General features: G+C 41.9%; 1 pseudogene; it reads right to left on the bottom strand.

Annotated features, from left to right (window-relative positions):
• LOC147380035 (intraflagellar transport protein 20 homolog pseudogene) overlaps positions 1-157 on the bottom strand; it is a 49,353-nt pseudogene extending 49,196 nt beyond the window's left edge.
• Positions 158-20,833: the final 20,676 nt, after the last annotated feature.

Below are 20,833 nucleotides of genomic sequence, written 5' to 3' on the forward strand. Positions count from 1 at the left end.
GTACGAAGAGATACCTGAAATTGCCAGGTACTCTGGCCCTGACAGTGAAATCAGTCTACCAGTCTTCTCCAGGATACATCCCCCTGGTCTGAATGAGACTTACCTGGGGGACTTTGGGAATATGGTGCTGGAGTTGCTCATTGTCTAGGTGGGACATGTCTTAAATATTCCACTGATTATACTTTTCATGCCAGGAATTACCATGACCTCAACTAATTATATAAGGCTTCTATCCCATAGTAAGTCCTTGATACGCCTCTCTGGTGGCTTGACAAGCTACAGTTGGGGGAAAGAAGTGTTGTTGATGAAAAGTGGCTAATTTTCATCAATTAGCCACTTATGGCCTCCTAGATCTCTACTGAAGCCCTGTTTTGGGGATTTGTCTAATTTTTCCTTTTTGTAGATTGGGAGATAATTGTATGGTTCTGGGCTTCGAGGTATGAGGAGTAGTTGCCAATTGCCTGGTTCTAGGGCGGCCTTTTTGGCAGTTGCATCTGCCTTGTTTTCCTTTGTTACCTCTGTAGTCCCCTTCTGGTGACACCTACAAGGAATCACTGACACCTCTTTTGGAAGCTGTACTGCTTCTAAGAGCTTCAATGTGCTTAATCCATGTTTCACTTGTTTATTGTCTGCAGTAAGCATACCCCTTTCCTTCCAAATATCCCATGTACATGTAAGATGGCATATGCATACCAGGAACTTGTATAAACATTTAAGATCCTCTCTGTCCCAGGCTCTAAGGCTCAGGTGAGGACTGTCAGTTTTACCTTTGGGACAGAAGTTCATGGAGATAGGTTTTGTGCTTCTTTGACTTGAGTCTGGGAGGTCACTGAATACCCTGCTAGCCTTTTCCCCTCTGTCATAAAACTGTTCCCATCTGTGGTTCATTCCTCTTTGACATTTGGGGAAGGATCATTTAAACAGGTTGGGGCAACTGGAATTCATTGTGTCTATGGTCTCTATGAGCTTCCCTGGTAGCTTAGCTGGTGAAGAATCCTCCTTCAATGGAGGAGACCCTGGTTCAATTCCTGGGTCAGGAAAATCCCCTGGAGAAGGGCATGGCAACCCACTCCACTATTCTTGGGCTTCCCCATTGGTTCAGACAGTAAAGAATCTGCCCACAATGCAGGAGACCTGGGTTCAGTTCCTGAGTTGGGAAGATCCCCTGGAGGAGGGCATAGCAACCCACTCCATTATTCTTGCCTGGAGAATCCCCATGGGCAGAGGAGCCAGGTGAGCTACAGTCATGGGATCGCAAAGAGTCAGACACAACTGAGTGACTAAGCACGTTCATACGGTTTCTATAGAGTCATGCTCCAGGGGCTCTGTTTCTGTGGGTAGCAAGGTGGTAGGGTCTAGAGTGTGATGGGTTTTTATGGTAGCCACTGTGTTGTGTAAAAGCATAGGTTGAATTTGAATTGATCTTCCAGGGTACAGCCATTCTGTTCCTTTAGAACTTACTAAAGCCTGAAAGTGGTGTGGAGTCCATATAGTGACTGGCTGACCAAACGTTAACTTTCAGCCTCCTTTAGCAGGGTTGAAGTAGCTGTTATTGCCCGTAGGCAGGACCATCCCTTAGCTGTTTGATCTAATTGGTTAGAGAAATAAGCAACCACTGGAATAAGGGCTCCTAGATTTTGAGCTCGGAAAAGGCGATGGCACCCCACTGTAGTACTCTTGCCTGGAAAATCCCATGGATGGAGGAGCCTGGTAGGCTTTAGTCCATGGGGTCACAAAGAGTCAGACATGACTGAGCGACTTCACTTTCACTTTCCACTTTCATGCATTGGAGAAGGAAATGGCAACCCACTCCAGTGTTCTTGCCTGGAGAATCCCAGGGACAGGGGAGCCTGGTGGGCTGCCATTTATGGGGTCACTCAGAGTCGGACACGACTGAAGCGACTTAGCAGCAGCAGCAGCAGCAGTTTTTGAGCTAATATCCCAAGGGTGGTTCCCTTTCTCTCATAAACATAAAGGTCAAAGTGAAAAGTGTTAGTTGCTGAGTCGTGTCTGACACTTTGCAACCCCAAAGACTGTAGCCCACCTGGCTCCTCTGTCTATGGAATTCTCCAGGCAAGAATACTGGGGTGGCTAGGCTTCCCTCAGATGGTAAAGCGTCTGCCTACAATTCGGGAGACCTGGGTTCAATCCCTGGGTCAAGAAGATCTCCTGGAGAAGGAAATGGCAACCCACTGCAGTATTCTTGCCTGGAAAATCCCATGGACGGAGGAGCCTGGTGGGCTACAGTCCATGGGGTCGCAAAGAGTGAGACACAACTGAACAAAGAACCTGGGTCTCCCACATTGCAGGCAGATGCTTTACTGTCTGAGCCAAATTTTAAAGGTCAAACGGTTTAGCTAAATCTGGGAGGGCCAGGGCAGGGGCCTGAAGTAATTGCTTTTGCAATTCTTTTTTTTTTTTTTTTAAACTTTTTGTTTTGTATTGAGTATAGCTGATAAGGGGCTTCCTAGGTGGCGCTAGTGGTAACGAACCTGCCTGTCAATGCAGGAGATGTAAGAGACATGGGTTTGATTCCCTGGGTTCTTTGATATCTGGGTTGAGAAGATCCCCTGGAGAAGGGCATGGCAACCCACTCCAGTATTCTTGCCTGGAGAATCCCATGGACAGAGGGGAGCCTGGTGGACTGTAGTCCATGGGGTCACAAAGAGTTGGACATGACTGAAGCGACTCAGCATGCACATAGAATCGACGAACAATGCTATGATCGTTTCAGGTGAACAGCAAAGGGACTCAGCCATACAGCTAATCTTCAGCATGTACCCATTCTCCCTCAGTTGCTTTGTACTTCTTGAAGACACCTTTTCATATTCTAAATTCCATTCAAAGGGATCATTATCCTTTCCTTTCAGCTTTTTGTACAGAAGTCTAGCTATTAGACTATAGTTAAGGATCCAGGTGAGCAAAGCCTGGCCACCCTCAGGTTTTAGAAGGGATGAGGCAGCAAGTGGCTTTTTTCCTCTCCTAGGATAGGCTTCTCTGGCCTTCCAGAAGAATGAAGCCTAGTTAAGTCACCCTAGTTTATAATATTTGAGCCTTTTCCTTGAACAGCTTATATCCTTTATGGACTAGGTATTTCAGAGTGGTTGCAGTATATTTGTCAGAGGCTTCCATAGTTGGGCTGGTAATCATAATGTCATTTATATTCTGATTCCATCTTGCTCCCTCCTTCAGATGCAGATCTTTTGGGTCAAAGTTTCCTCAAAGATGGTGGGGAAATTTCTGACCCCTTGGAGAAGGAGTGTCCAGCAGTGTTTTGCTTTGTTTTGTTGCATGTTTGGGTCCTGTCATTCAAAAGCAAACATTTCTTGGGACTCTGGGGCTAATGGAATATAGAATAAGGCATTTTTAAAATCTAACACAGAATACCAAGTCCTGGTGGCTGGTAGGATGACCAACAGGATGTAAGATTAGGGATGACTGGATGTATACCCCAGACGGTTTCGCTGAGTGCCCTGAGGTCCTGTACCATCTGGCATTCCTCACTGGGAATTCTCCTCTTTACAGGGAGAAAGGGTACTACAGGCTGATTGGCAACATCTAGTAGAGTCTGGTCAATTAGGCTCTGTAAAATGGCAGCAATGCCCCCAAAAGGCCTCCCTGTGGAGAGGATACTGTTTTCTGTTGGGTCATGTATGTTCAGACTTCAGATGAACTTATCACAGGATGGCCTCTACAGCTCATCCCACCTGTTCCTGATTTACTAGATATTTACTCCAGGGAGATCAACTTGCTCTGCCTAGGGAGGTTTTTCCTTAGCCATTAACATTATCATCTTGTGTCCTTGTCTAAGGGGACACCAGTCTCCAGTTTGTCTCCCATCAGGTGGATAGTAGCCTCCACTTTATGTAAGATATCTATTCCTAGCAGAAATATAGAGTATTCAGGGACATACAGGAAGGAATGGATGAGCATGTGTTCCTCTCATTTATGTTCTAATGACTCTATAAATGCCTGTTCTTGGCCTCCCCTTGTACCCCCATAATTTTACACCTCTTATAACTGAGTTTACTTGATCTGGTATTCAGAACTAAGTGGCACTGGTATCAACTAAGAATTTGACAGTCTAATCCCTGTGCCTAGTGTCAACCGGGGCTCCTTGGGAGATCAATTGGAGTGCTGGCTTAGTCCTCTGGTCCCATCATTCTTCATCTGTTTGGACCATCTGCCTTGGAGGGTCGTGGCCAGAATCTGCCACTTGCATTCCTCTTGTGGTTGGTGAGGACATTGTCCTTTTCGGTGTTTTTCTTGTTTGCAAATAGTGCGTTGATTAGGTCCTAGTTTCTTTGGTTGGAGAAGGCAATGGCACCCCACTCCAGTACTCTTGCCTGGAAAATCCCATGGACGGTGGAGCCTGGTAGGCTTTAGTCCATGGTGTCGCTAAGATTCGGACACGACTGAGCGCCTTCCCTTTCACTTTTCACTTTCATGCATTGGAGAAGGAAATGGCAACCCACTCCAGTGTTCTTGCCTGGAGAATCCCAAGGACGGGGGAGCCTGGTGGGCTTCCATCTCTGTGGTCACACAGAGTTGGACACAACTTAAGTGACTTAGCAGCAGCAGCAGCAGTTTCTTTGGCTTGCTATCACTCAATGGGGCTGGGTGCCACTCATTGGAGTTGAGTGTCTCCAAGGGCAGTTAGTTCAGATTCCCTTGCCCACCAATTGACATTGGAGGCCAACAACTTGCCTCTGGGCCTATTTGTCCTCTGTTTTTTCCCTTTATCTCGATTATTAAACACCCTCAATCTTTAGTAGGCAACTTTGACCAGGTAACAGGTAGTGGTATTTTGTCTGTTTCCATTTTCTGAAGCTTATGCCTAGTGTCAGGGCACTTTGGGAAATAAAATATGACCTCAGGATTGCATTCCCTTCCAATGACTCAGGGTCAGTGGTAGTAGATTTGAAGGCATTCCCTGAGGTACTTTGCAAATCTTGGAGGGTTTTCTGTAGGCTCCTGATCGATTTCCTTTATCTTATATCAATTGATAGGCTTCTGTCTGGCTCCTTGGATTCCTTTTAGGATCGTATTTTTTTTAATGGGCCAGCCTCTGTATTCCATCCCCTTCTCCATTGTCTTGATGGACCTAGTGGGCTTGGTATCTGAGACTACTTGTTCCCTAGTGTGAAAACGGCACGATTTACCCTGTTTCTTTGTCTGGTCTTTTATTCCCTCATTGGGAGTACTTTGAGGAGGTTCTTGGTGTCAGCTCAGGTGGGGTCATGAGTCTGAAAGGTTCCCCTAATCGTATTCAGGAAACCCCTCTGGGTTTTCCCTCAACCCTTTACTCGGACATTTCCAGTTATGTAGATCAGAAGTGGTAAATGGAATGTGTACCTGGATGTGCCCTTCTTCTCCACTGTGAGCTGCTTCAAAAGGAGTACTTTTCCTGTGTTGTTTAGACCCTGGCTGATAATTAGTCATGCAAATACAAGATTTGACCCAAATAAGATTTCCAGTTCAGGAAATTTGGAACCAGCCCTGAACTGTTAATGGATTCCTCAAAAGACCAAAATAGAAGGCATCCAAATGATGTGGACTCTGATATAACTGGTGGTCCCCTTTGAATCTGTAATTAGTCCCTCCTCAGTCAGAATGTCCCACAGGAGTTTAGATGGGACTGCCTCTGGGCAAGAGCAGCTTAGCCATGTTAGTTTCCGAACAGTTTGGTCCATTAGGGAGTGGTACAGTTGTCTGAGGCGACGGCATTTTCTTTCTTCCTTTCTGCAGAAAAGGAGGAGTTTGCAGACTTCCTGCTGGATGAGAGCTAAAAGTACATGGGATTCCCACTGGATCCTCACCAGATTGCTGAAGTAACTGGAATTTTGTGCTGATACTGGGAGGAGAGCCTACAGCACCTCATTTGGTAAAGAATAACCCAAGATTCATCTCACAGCAGAGAAGAGAGGAGAGATGGACAGGGGGTATTTCCTGTTCTTGCCAGCAGCTCATGTTGTTGCTCTTCAGTTGCTAAGTCATGTTCAACTCTTTTGTGACCCCATGGACTGTAGCCCACCAGGCTCCTCTGTCCATGGGATTTCCCAGGCAAGAATACTAGAGTGAGTTACCATTTCATCCTCCAGGAGATTTTCCTGACCTAAGGATCAAACCCAAATCTCCTGCATTGGGAGGTGAATTGTTTATCACTGAGCCACCAGGGAAGCCCCAGCAGCTCATAGGACTTCTCAATAATGGGGTTCCTGGTCTTTTGAGGGCTCCTCTGCCCACTTAAGAAAAACTAGCACTGACTGAAAGAAGTTAAGCCACTGTCTTGTACCAACCTTGACATTCAGGCATCCTCAATGCGTTTTCTTGAATGCAGATTAAACATCATTGTTCTGATTTGTCTGGTGGTCCTTAATAACTGGGCTGTTTCCTGGTCTCGCCTCTTGGCTCACAGGGCTGGCAGCTTTTCTTTACCAAAATCAAAACTTTACTATGGAGAATGCTACTGCTGACCCTATAGGTTGGAGATCCTAGTGAATAGATGTAGCCAAAAAGGCCATGGTCTGTCCCTTTGTGGTCACCAAAATTTTGTTACTGAACCTTCTACAGTTACCCAGCAAGGCTGCTTCTGCCTGGTATCATTCAAACCAATAGAACAATACCAAATCAGTTCAGAGGCAAAGGAAAGCTTCATTCTTTGATCAAAGAATTGAGTGGTGTAGGCTCACACTCTGAAGTATGTGTTCTCCCTGAAAGGCCATGGGGAGCATGGCTGCTTTATAGCGTTTTTGTCTGCAGGGAGGGGAGGGAGGCGGAGTTCTACAGACGGGGCCCAGCTCTGCTGCTCCCTACACTCCAGATTGAAGTGCCAGATATACCATCTCTGCACACGACCTGATGAGGTGAAGTGTCAGTTGCACCACTTTGCATCAGGAATGCTGGTCTAAATTGCTGGGTGCAAGGCCTCCGCACACATACCCTGTGAACAAGTGAAAGTAGACTAAGACCAAAAAAAGGTTAGACTTCATTTTATCTTCCAGATTCTATATTTATGTCCTGGGAATTGTCAATAGACTTTTATGGTGACACTTTTAAGGATGGATGATAATAGCACATCTTTGCATAAGAGGAATGATCCAGCAGGGAGGAAAGGTTAGTTGATTGTGGAAGCAAGGAGGGATCACTGAAGGAGCAAAATTGTTAGAGAAGATGAAGTACTTTCTGTTTGATGCTCGAGGATAGGAAGAATGTATCTTAAAATATTCATCTTTGTGCTCCCTGGCCAACATCCTTGTATGAAGTCTTATATACGTAATTTTGTATTCTTTCTCTTAAAGAGAGATCCAAAATATGAAGACCCTAAAATCCTGGATCCAGCCCTAACAGGGACTACTGATACCATCCCACAATGCAGAGGTAGATGGTTTTGAGCCTGCATGTTTTACATTCAGACAATTATGCTTATCTTTTGTCTGTTTATTTTTAATTTTAGACTAGAATTTCAGTGACTTTGGGATCATTTACCAGGTAGATAATCTAGCATTATATACACCAATTTGGGGGGCTTGTGGAGTGTGTCATTACTTACAAGAATGAATTCCAGTTTTCTGTGAATTCAGCAGCATCAACAAGGGCAGACCTTCGTATTTAGATGTGCTTTTCTCCTCATTTTTCTTGCTGCTGCCTCAGAAAGAGAGAGAATGGGCATGTTGATCCAACAAATATACGCTATAAAACCCTTGCTTTTCTAGTTAGAGTTGCATTTGTAGTCTTTTCCAAATTAAAGTTAAAATTTTTGGATTTTGAAAATATCTCAGTGCCTAATGAAAGGAGCAAGAGACCAGGAGGAAACTTTTTAAGACACCAGTATTTTTTTTCCTTCCTTTAAGAATGAGAAATATGTTTAGAGAGACAACAAATAATAGAATAAAACTGATCCACTCACTTTTCTGAAGAATTCTAGATAGATTTCGTCTGAAATTAAACACATATGTGAGCATGTGTGTGTGTGTGTGCATGTTTAGTCACTCAGTCATGTCCAACTCTTTGTGCCCCATGGACTATAGCTCACCAGGCTCCTCTGTCCATGGACTTTTCTAGGAAAGAACACTGGAGTGGGTTGCTATGTCCTTCTCTAGGATATGTAAGCATACCAAGGAGTTATTCATCAGTAGGTCTACATCCAAGTCCCAGAGCCTTTGGTATGGTCCAGCATGGTGGCATGAAAGCAACCTGACCAAGTATGATTCCATGGACTATGGCTTTCTAAGTAATTGTGCACTAAAATCAACTAATGTCCTGTCCCTGGAGTTTGAGACGCCTTGTACTGTCTGCTTGGGAGACACTGGAGGTCATACCTGTACTTGAAGAGTAAGAAAGATCAAATACCCATTTGATCTAGGGAGGACCAAGAAAAAAACCTACTTCATCTGCCCTGTGTGTCAAATGGGAATAGAGTATCAATTTGAAAGGGTGCCCAAAAGTGTTTCCAGGTCCTCTGCCAGTTTTCAGTGTTTAATGGAGGAGGTAATTGAGGGATATAAATTACCTAGAGGCATTTATCTATTTAGATGACATAATCATTTTTGGCAGGATTCTGGAAAAGCTAGAGCAAAGACTTCTTAAAGTTAGGAAGGGCAAGGCTTTTGATGTTCCCTGATACATATTCATGCTGACAAACCTTTATTAATTATGATAGGCAAGTAAAGACACAGCATAAAGTACACTGCTCCTGAAAAAAATACCTGATAGCCTCAGTAACATCAAATTAAAAACTTTCTTTGAGGTTAGTGATAACCAGAGGACACTGTGAAGAGTTTTCCCTAATTGCTAAACCATTAACAATTTTACAGATTACCCTATCAAGAGAGGTTCAAGGCAAGGAAGGTCACAGGGCACACAGCATGTGGCCATATGGCCATTTTTTTTTCCTCCAACTTTTCAGGGATTACTGGTTGAAAGCCTGGGACCAGGCAGTCATGGAAAGCCATTCTGGCTCCTTACCTGAAGGCATTCAAAGCAGGAAGCCACTGAAATCAGTGTACATGGATTTTTCTGACCTTGGCACTTGTAATCTGATCCAGTTTGTTTTACAGGCTGTTTTACTTGGAAACAGGTATTATAAACATAAATGTTTAAAGTCCAAGAGATTTCAACTTCCCTTCTTAAAAACTAACTCATTTGTTTTCCAGCCTCTAAACAAGGTGAGATTTAGAATGCTTGTTTGGAAAGAAAGAGGAAGGACAAATTTACTTCAGATAGTGAAGAAAGGAAAGAAAGGAGATGAAATATTTTTAAAAAGATACAAAATATGTATATATATTTTTTTTCAATTTTTCTTAAATCAGTTTTTACAGTGTGGTTTGTTTTCTGATTTCAAGAACTGTGACTTCCCCAGAAGTCAGTTTTGCAAACATAAATTAATAATTCTCAACCCAAATGAAAATGACTTTTGATTATCTGTACTCCCATTCATTTCTGATAGTGCCGATAATCAGAAGCTCAGAATGAAAGTAGTCTCAGACTCTCCAACTACAGAAAATAAGACCAAAGAAAGTGTACATGTCAGTTAAGGTCTTGTGGTAAATCAGTAATAAAGCTAGGAATAAAATGTTCATGTTTTAACTTCCAGTGATAGGGTCACTAATTTACACTGTTCTGCTTCTAATGAGCACTGATTATTTTAAAGATATAAAAGTTCAGTTGTTTCATAGTGCTGGGCACTCTGCCTGCTGCATTGTATTCATGCTATCACTGGAGATGGAAATGAAGGTCATCTGGTCCACTTCCTGGAGACACAACTATCTCCATTCAACTGCAGTGGCTCAGCTTATGAAAATTTCATTGTGAGTTGAAAACTGATTGCAGAACACAACCAGCAGTAGGAATCAGGGTGAGTGGGATGATAGAAAGGATGATAGAATGGGTTTATTTGAAAAAAGGCAGAAGCACATTGGGGAAACACTAGACGGGTATATCTCTTGCAGGACCACACGTGGGGAGTGACTCTTGGAGGTCATAATTCATCTGTGGACAAGGGTATCTAGTTTATTCTAAATAAAAATGAAAACAGTACATTTTCTTTGGGAGACAGTTCAACAGAACTGAATTCCTAGCAGTCCCTGAAGTCAGTTCTCTTCTGTTCTATGCACATAAGCTAAATTTCAAACCAGGAGGAGACAAAAAGACCTGGTAGAAAGCGGATGTTTCTTTAACACATAAAATTTAGCTTGCTCATGTTTGTGCAGCTCTCATGATACCTCATCCTCTGCTTTTGTAACCCAGTGAGCCCTCAGAAAAGACACTTAACAAGTCTCCTTACTAGTTACCTTAACAAGTCCAGGGAAACCCCTGAGGCTTCACTTCCCATCTTTATCTCACCACAGTTCCCATTTTGTTACCTCTTTGGCTTTAACGCCTGGAGGTTAAGTGACTTACCCGATATCACAAGGCAAATAGTTAATAGGGGAGCTTGACTACAGCCTGCCCCTGATCTGTTTCTCCTACTGTTCCAGCTAATGCCATGACCATTCTCCAGGATGGAATCGTGAACTCCATCCTCCTTATCCACTTTTAAGGAGGGCATGTCTCTTAATTCTACCTCAGAACTGACTTTTGAACTGATCACATTTTTTGCATCCTTATTCTTCTACCTTCCCCTACCCTTTTTCATCTCTCACCTGAACTCTAGCAACAGTTTTCTAAGTAATTTTCTTGCCACAAATTTCCTTAATCTTTTTAATCCACTGTCATTTCGTACACTTGCCAAAGAAACAGTTGTGATTATGTCCCTTCTGTATGCAGAGACATCCAAATTATTCCTTCAAATGGCACCCTAAATCTAATCAAGCTGCTTCCAGAATACATATGTGTGTGTGTGTGTGTATGTGTATACATACATATATATTTACTACTTATTCACTCTGGTTTTTTGAAATTATGTCATTTCAAAAAACACAACATGCCCTTTAAGTCTCTACATCATTAGGGTTAAATTTGGACTCAGGAGACAGGAAAAAAAAAGGTTATAAGTGGTTCACACAAGAAATAAATTTGAATTTCTTTCACATAAATTAAGTCACAAGATAGGCAGCCCGAGGATGGTGTGGCACCCCCACAGTTGTCTTAGCCCTAGATTCCTCTCTTTCTGTCTTCCGTTGTCAGCACTTCCTTCTGTACTTCTTAAATATGCTCATAACCCGAGGTGGCTTTCAGAGCTCTAATGAGCACATTTGAGTTCCAAACTGACATCAGGAAGAAATATTCATTGCTTTCCCTGTAAGGTAACTTCTTGGACATCTCACATCATATTCTTATATCTCATTGTATAGAACTTTGTCACATAACCATGCAGAGTTACTAGAGAGCTGCAAAATGTAGATTTTGAACTGGATTTGTTCCCAACCCCTTGTAAATGTAAGATTTCTGATAGAAAGGCAAAGTCTAACCCATAGCTTTACAAATCACCTAAAATGCCTTTATTTTTCCCCCTAACTTCCACACGCAGAAGTTTTTTCTCCCATGCTTATCAAACATTTGTTATGTATCTCATATGTGTGAGATATACATATATGATTATACATATATGTGCCTATGTATTTAAATTTTTTTACTTCTATTTCCCTTACCATAAAGAAGACTGTAGGTAGAGATCATAGCTCACTCAACATTTTATCTTGATGTCTAGTACACAGTAAGTCTTTGATAATTGTTTGTTGAATAAGTGAATACATGCCTGCATGCATGCACAATTAAATCATGGTTTTTGAGGTCCTTGAGTGAATTTCAGTTTATGCTGATGATAAAATTTAGGCTCTGTTTTTCTGTTGGTGATGAATACAGGCTGGCTAACCCCCACAGGCAGGGTTTCTGCGTATGGTTGTGCTGATTGGTCACTGCATTAATACAGTCATCCTGGAGAGAGTACTTTTTCTATTTGCCCAGAGTCTCTATATGAACTTACACCTGGCTGTCCATGGTGGTGTCTAAGAGGCTGGGGAGGCCTTTAACCAGGGAGTGGTGTCTACTTGACCATCTGTGGACTACAGAGGTGCAGGAAAGCACAAGGAAGGAACAGCATGATGACCCTCAGAAGCAGGAGACTATCTCACCTGTTTCTCTTTTTTCCTCTGGCCCTTACTTGAGCATCCCTTTATTTACATTTCAACTTCCGGAACATAGGTATTCCCACCATTAAAAATACTGTGAATTATAGCCTCCATGTGGGGAGACAGACATTTAAATCAAAGGGAAAGCATCTGAAGATACTTGGAGTGTTCTGAAGCTGCAAACCTATTCTACGTCAGCAGCATGGAGGGCATTTGGAGAACCTGCAGACTGAGAGGCAAATGCAGGGTGTTGGAGGATCCCACATAGTGTGGTTGTTGTCCAGCCTGCATTTCCAGAAGAAGAAAGAACTTTCTGCATTCTCCATGTCTGCTTCGCTGACATTCACAGTGACACTGTGAGCCACTGTATTAGTAGGGTTGTGGAGCCTTGTGGGCTCTTGGCCCACAGAAAGCTGCCCCCTCCAATAAGGTTGCCATATATATCCTGTGGAGTTTCCCTGGTAGCTCAGCTGGTAAAGAATCTGCCTGCAATGCAGGAGACCCTGGTTCAATTCCTGGGTAGCGAAGATCCACTGGAGAAGGGATAGGCTACCCATTCCAGTATTATTCAGCTTCCCTGGTGACTCAGATGGTAAAGAATCCACCTGCAATGTGGGAGATCTGGGTTCAATCCCTGGGTTCAATCCCTGCCAAGCCCTGGAGGAGGGCATGGCAACCCACTCCATTATTTTTGCCTGGAGAATCCCCATGGACAGAGGAGCCTGGCAGACTATGGTTCATAGGGTCACAAAGAGTTGGACCTGACTGAATGACTAAGCACACACACATATATCCTATGAGCTGTGATGCTTGGGATTGTTTTCCCATCTGCTCCTGAAGCAGATACCTGCATTCTTCCTTGGACATTGTACACTGTAAAATGTGAGGATCAGAGATATTTATTACCAGTGCCTTCCTCTCCAGGCGGCGGATCAATTTCCTGTTTTCCAGATGGCTCACTGGCCAGAAAAAGAAGGGACTGCTGGCCATCTGCTTCCTGTTGCCTTTTCAAGCTGGCTAGCCACTCAGCAAAGCTGGCAAAGCCCAAGGCACCAGCTGTCAGTCTAGGCTGCCCTGCTGGCCCTGCACCTTGCCACACGAGGCGTGATAGAGCAGGGGCCATGCTGAAATCAGTGTTTGATACTCATGAGGCGGGAAAGCTTCCTTCCAAACCCAGGCCGGCCAGCTTCCCTGATGATAAACATAACAAGATTGCCTGCCCTGGAACTTCCTCTGACAGTGGTATTCTGCTGACTTAATATGGGATAAAAAGGGATGACTGTGGGTAGAAGAAAGGCAGTGTTTATGGTCAACTCATAGGACAAAATTTAATATAATTCTGAATCCCGTATAAGTAAAATAATTCAGTCATAATTTCCAATTTATCCTTTTGTTTCTATTTTTTCTAATGTTTATTGTTTACAATGACAAAATAAACATCTGCTCATTGCAGAAAATCTGTAAAGTGCTGTTGGAGATTTAGAAAGTCACTCATAATTCTGTGAACTACAGAGATAACTAAATTTATTTTGCTGTTTAATCACTGTCTTTTTTTTTTTTCCTTTTTAGTATCTTTGAAGTCACATTCTATATAGTTTTTTATGTTTTTGTTTTGTGGCTTAATGCTACATATAAACATTTTTAACAAATAAAAATATTTTTGGTGACTAGTATTATAATGCATGGTAATGTTTTAATTCACTTAACTGCTCCCTAATTGCTGAACATTGTGATTTTTCCAACATTTTACTATTTTAAATAATTGTATAATAGAACATCATTGTGCCTAAAACTTATATTTGTATTTTAGATCATTTCTTGAGGATCATTTCTTGAAATAGAATGACTGTGCTAATTTTAAGGAAAATTTACTATACTGTCAAATTGCTTACATATATATATATATATATATACACACACACACGCACACATATATATACACACACACATTTCTTTTATATATATATATATATATATAAATATATACGAAACCATGAAACCAGCCCTCTTTATATAAAGTTTCTTCAACAATAGGTGTTTTCTTCCTTTGTGAAATTTCAGATGATTTGGTGCTTTTTCCCACCTTAAAACCGTGTCTTAATAGGTAGGTGTGGATAGAGGCCTTAAACCTGTTACACTGCACCAGACTTTCTTTATGCCAGGTTCTATGTGACGAATATGAGACTATAACCTGAACACTGATTCTGAAGTGGGGGTGTATTATGAATCACTGTGTTTGAAAGGGAGTCACTGTGCTCCGAGCCCCAGTGTGATGCTCCTCTTTGAATATTGCTTCCTCATTGTCTCATCTCCCTTAGCTGACTCTATGGCAGTCATTGATAGACCTGGGTCTTTAATGGCCCCTTCCCAAGGCCAGGTGGCCATACCTACAGGAAACAGCAAGAATGCTCTGCGGAGTGGTGAGGCTCTTAGCGCCAAGTTGGGCATGATGGTTGGCTTCCAGCACAGAGATACAGCAGGAAAGCGGGAGTCCTGCTAGGAGGCCAGGCTGCTTCAAAGGCACTAGGGTGAGAGGCCAGCCTTCTCAAAGGCACCTGGCCTTCTCTGGACTTAAGTCCATGGTCTGAAGTGCCCAGTGAATGGTGATGTATAACTGTTATACCATCTGTCATAGTCCCAGTTGTTTCTTTAGCTCTATCTTTGCTAAGCCTTTTAAGTCTCTTACTAATTAGTATAACTTTTACACCACTGGTTGGGTTGAAATTTCTACCTTCTCTCTGATAAACTAAATCTTGTGTCTCTTCCCAGGGTACCAATAATTTTATCCCTCAAGCAATATATTCTACTAATTCTGGATTGCATTTATCTCTCTCTTTTCTGTATCTCCAAAGTTTTAAAAAATATTATTGGATATCAAACATTTTGATAGTTTTTAGAAGAGAGATTCAAATCTTTGTTTTATATCTCTAGTGTACACATTTCCGTTGAATTCCAGACTCATATGGCAAGCTGTCTACCTGATATCACTCCATGGACATCACACAACCTATCATACTCAAAGTTGGACTTACTCCAGTAGTCTCTAGACTGACAGCTTTATTATCTCCCTACCTCTCAGTTAATCACCAAGCCAAAATTTATACAGATAGAAAATAAAATTTGTATATCTCAATTCTATCCACCGCCATTGCAAATCTAGCTGATGTCCTCACATACATCTTGGAACTCATTCCATCCTTCTTCTGTGCTAAAGCCAAAGTGATCCTTGCAAAACCTAAATTTGATCAAGTCATGCCTCACACTCCTACAGTCTACTTTAAACCTGTTAATGGCTTCTCTTCATTTTTTTTGAAATATGTTAATATAGTAAAAATATACATAACATAAAATTTGCCATTTTAACCATGTTAAGTGTACAGTTATGTGAAATTAAGTACATTCCTACTGTGCAGCTATCATCACTATCTGCTTCTAAAACTTCATCATCCCCAATAGAAACTCTGTAATCATTAAGCAATAACTTCTCATTTCTCCTTGTGACTCAGCTGGTAAGAAAATCTGCCTGAAATGCAGGAGACCTGGGTTCGATCCCTGACTTGGGAAGATCCCCTGGAGAAGGGAAAGGCTACCCACTCTGGTATTCTGGCCTGGAGAATTCCATGGACAGCCCATGTGGTTGCAAAGAGTTGGACATGACCGAGCAACTTTCACTTCACTTCACTTCAATTCTCATTTCCCCTCCCCACAGGGCCCAATAACATTTCATCTACCTTCTTTCTTTATGAATTTATCTACTCTAGATGTTTCATACAAATGGAATCATACAATATTTGTCCTTTTCTGGTCTGGCTTTTTTTCATATTTCCAAGGTTTATCTGTTGTTGATGTCTATATATCAGAATTTCATTGCTTTTTGTGACTGAATAATATTCCCTTGTAAGAATATGTCACATGCCCTGTGATAACCTAGAATGGTGGGATGGGGAGGGGAAAGGGGGAGGCACAAGAGGGAGGGGATATATATATACACATATAGCTGGGTCACGTCATTAGAAACTGGAAACTAACAGCATTAGAAACAGTAGAAACTAACAGCATTTAAAGCAATTATACTCCAATTTTTAAAAATATAAATAAATAAATAACATGGATGGGTGGAAAAAATAATATATCACAAATTGTTTATTCATTCGTCTCTTAAAGGACATTTGATTCATTTCCACATTCTGACTATTGTGAATAATGCTAATGTGAACATTCACATATAACTGAGTCCCTGTTTTCAAATGTTTTGCTTCCTCTTATTTAATATTGAAAAATAAATATCTTAACCAAGCCTGTAAGTCTCTGTGTGATCTTGTTCCTCTGGTCTCATCTCCAGCACCTTCTGCTCTCCTAGCTCTCTCTTTTCTTTAGAGTCCTTACACCTGTGTGGCTTCTTACTGTATCAGTTGAAGGACAACCGAGTTATTTCTGTTCTTGTCTATCATGAGTAACACTGCTGTCAACATTTATGTACAAGTTTTTGTGGGGACATGTATTGATATTTTCATTTTGTGGGGGTATATGCCTAGGAATGGAATTGCTTGGTTATGTGTTAATCAGATGTTGAACTTCTTCAGGAATCCATGTGCTTTTGGTTTTTTGTACTATACTTAATGTACAATTATTATGTAAGTTACAGGTATATAATGAACTTAGTGATTCACAATTTTTAAAAATTATACTCCATTTGTGGGGCTTCCTTGGGGGGTTCAGTGGTAAAGAATCTGTGTCTCACTGCAGGAGATGTGTGCTTGATCCTCGGGTTGGGAAGATCCCCTGGAAAAAGAAGTGGCAACCCACTCCAGTATTCTTGCCTGGGAAATCCCATGGACAGATGAGCTTGGTGGGCTACAGTCTATGGGGTCACAAAAGAGTTAGACATGACTTAGTGACCAAACAGTGATAACCAGTCTAATCACATGGACCACAGTCTTGTCTAACTCAATGAAACGATGAGCCATGCCATGTAGAGCCACCCAAGACGGAGGGGTCATGGCTGAGAGTTCTGACAAAACGTGGTCCACTGGAGAAGGGAATGGCAAACTACTTCAGTATTCTTGCCTTGAGAACCCCATGAACAGTATGAAAAGGCAAAAAGATAGAACACTGAAAGATGAATTTCCCAGGTCAGTAGGTGCCCAATATACTATTGGAGATCAGTGGAGAAATAACTCCAGAAAGAATGAAGGGATGGAGCCAAAGCAAAAACAACACCCAGTTGAGGATATGACTGGTGATAGAAGCAAGGTCTGATGCTGTAAAGAGCAATATTGCATAGGAACCTGGAACGTCAGGTCCATGAATCAAGGCAAATTGGAAGTGGTCAAATAGGAGATGGCAAGAGTCACTGTCAACATTTTAGGAATCAGGTAACTAAAATGGACCAGAATGTGTGATTTTAACTCAGATGACCATTATAACTACTATTGTGGGCAAGAATCCCTTAGAAGAAATGCAGTAGCCATCATAGTCAACAAAAGAGTCCAAAATGCAGTACTTGGATACAATCTCAAAAACAACAGAATGATCTCTGTTCGTTTCCAAAGCAAACAATTCAATATCAGGGTGATCCAAGTCTATGCCCCAACCAGTAATGCTGAAGAACCTGAAGTTGAACGGTTCTATGAATACCTACAAGACCTTTTAGAAATAACACCCAAAAAAGATGTCCTTTTCATTATAGGGGACTGAAATGCAAAAGTAGGAAGTCAAGAAATACCCGGAGTAACAGACAAATTTGGCCTCGGAGTACAGAATGAAGCAGGGCAAAGGCTAATAGAGTTTTTCCAAGAAAATGCACTGGTCACAGCAAACACCTTTTTCCACAACACAAGAAAAGACTCTACACATGGACATCACCAGATGGTCAACACTGAAATCAGATTGATTATATTCTTTGCAGCCAAAGATGGAGAGGCTCTATACAGTCAGCAAAAACAAGACCAGAAGCTGACTGTGGCTCAGATCATGAACTCCTTATTGCCAAATTCAGACTTAAATTGAAGGAAGTAGGGAAAATCACTAGACCATTCAGGTATGACCTAAATCAAATCCCTTATGATTATACAGTGGAAGTGAGAAATAGATTTAAGGGACTAGATCTGATAGAATTCCTGATGAACTATGGACGAAGGTTCATGACATTGTACAGGAGACAAGGATCAAGACTATCCTCAAGAAAAAGAAAAACAAAAAAGCAAAATGGCTGTCTGGGGAGGCCTTACAAATAGCTGTGAAAAGAAGAGAAGCGAAAAGCAAAGGAGAAAAGGAAAGATACACCCACTCGGATGCAGAGTTCCTAAGAATAGCAAGGAGAGATAAGAAAGCCTTCCTCAGGGATCAGTGCAAAGGAATAAAGGAAAACAATAGAATGGGAAAGACTAGAGATCTCTTCAGGAAAATTAGGAATACCAAGGGAACATTTCATGCAAAGATGGGCTCAATCAAGGACAGAAATGGTATGGACCTAAGAGAACCAGAAGATATTAAGAAGAGGTGGCAAGAATACACAAAAGAACTGTACAAAAAAGATCTTTATGACCCAGATAATCACAATAGTGTGATCACTCACCAGAGTCAGATATCCTGGAATGTGAAGTCAAGTGGGCCTTAGAAAGCATCACTATGAACAAAGCTGGGGAGGTGATGGAATTCCAGTTGAGCTATTTCAATTCCTGAAAGATGATGCTGTGAGAGTGCTAAACTCCATATGCCAGCAAATTTGGAAAACTCAGCAGTGGCCACAAGACTGGAAAAGGTCAGTTCATTCCAATCCCAAATAAAGGCAATGCCAAAGAATGCTCAAAATATCACACAATTGCACTCATCTCACATGTTAGTAAAGTAATGCTCAAAATTCTCCAAGCCAGGCTTCAGCAATACCTGAACCATGAACTTCCAAATGTTCAAGCTGGTTTTAGAAAAGGCAGAGGAGCCAGAGATTCTATTGCCAACATCTTTTGGATCATTGAAAAAGCAAGAGAGTTCCAGAAAAACATCTATTTCTGCTTTATTGACTATGCCAAAGCCTTTGACTGTGTGCATCACAGTAAACTGTGGAAAATTCTGAAAGAGATGGGAATACCAGACCACCTGATCTGCCTCTTGAGAAATCTGTATGCAGGTCAGGAAGCAACAGTTAGAACTGGACATAGAACAACAGACTGGTTCCAAATAGGAAAAGGAGTATGTCAAGGCTGTATATTGTCACCCTGCTTATTTAACTTCTATGCAGAGTACATCATGAGAAATGCTGGGCTGGAGGAAGCACAAGCTGGAATCAAGATTGCCGGGAGAAATATCAATAACCTCAGATATGTAGGTGACACCACCCTTATGGCAGAAAGCCAAGAAGAACTAAAGAGCCTCTTGATGAAAGTGAAAGAGGAGAGTGAAAAAGTTGGCTTAAAGCTCAACATTCAGAAAGCTAAGATCATTGCATCCGGTCCCATCACTTCATGGGAAATAGATGGGGAAACAGTGGAAACAGTGGCTGACTTTTTTTGGGTAGGAGGCTCCAAAATTACTGCAGATGGTGATTGCAGCCATGAAATTAAAAGACGCTTATACCTTGAAAGGAAAATTATGACCAGCCTAGACAGCATATTGAAAAGCAGAGACATTACTTTGCCAACAAAGGGCCGTCTCTCAAGGCTATGATTTTTCCAGTGGTCATGTATGGATGTGAGAGTTGGACTGTGAAGAAGGCTGAGCGCCGAAGAATTGATGCTTTTGAACTGTGGTGTTGGAGAAGACTCTTGAGAGTCCCTTGGACTGCAAGGAGATCCAACCAGTCCATCCTAAAGGAGAATAGTCCTCAATATTCATTGGAAGGACTGATGTTGAAGATGAAACACCAGTACTTTGGCCACCTGATGTAAAGAGATGACTCATTTGAAAAGATCCTGATTTTGGGAAAGATTGAAGGCAGGAGAAGAAGTGGACAACAGAGGATAGATGGTTGGATGGCATCACAGCGGCTCAATGGACATTAGTTTGAGTAAACTCGGGGTGTCGGTGATGGACAGGGAGGCATGGTGTGCTCCAGTCCATGGGGTTGCAAAGAGTCGGACATGACTTAGAGACTGAACTGAACTGAACTGTGGCAATTATATTTTTAGCTTTTTGAGAAACCTCTATTTTGCTTTCAACAGTGGTTGCACCAATTTACATTTTCATCAACAGTTTTTACAAAGGTTCCATTTCCTCCACATCTTGCCAATATATGTTGTGTTCTTTTAGATGATAGCCATTCTGACAGATGTGAGGTTATATCTTGTGTAGTTTTGATATGCATTTCTCTGATGATTAGAAATTAGCATCTTTTCATATGTCTGTTAGCCATCTGCATTTCCTCTTTGGAAAGTGTCTAGTTAGTTCTTCTGCCCATTTTTAATTGAGTTGTTTATTTTTTGATGTTTTGTATGAACTGCTTGTATATGTTGTATCAGTTCAGTTCAGTTCAGTTCAGTAGCTCAGTTGTGTCCGACTCTTTGCAACCCCATGAATCGCAGCATGCCAGGCCTCCCTGTCCATCACCAACTCCCGGAGTTCACTCAGACTCACGTCCATTGAGTCAGTGATGCCATCCAGCCATCTCATCCTCTGGCGTCCCCTTCTCCTCCTGCCCCCAATCCCTCCCAGCATCAGAGTCTTTTCCAATGAGTCAACTCTTCGCATGAGGTGGCCAAAGTACTGGAGTTTCAGCTTTAGCATTCCTTCCAAAGAAATCCCAGGGCTGATCTCCTTCAGAATGG

This window comes from Bos grunniens, chromosome 1 (genome assembly GCF_055505025.1).
Source record: "Bos grunniens cultivar Pamir isolate PY7600 chromosome 1, Bosgru_T2T1.0, whole genome shotgun sequence".
NCBI classification, from domain to species: Eukaryota; Metazoa; Chordata; class Mammalia; order Artiodactyla; family Bovidae; genus Bos; species Bos grunniens.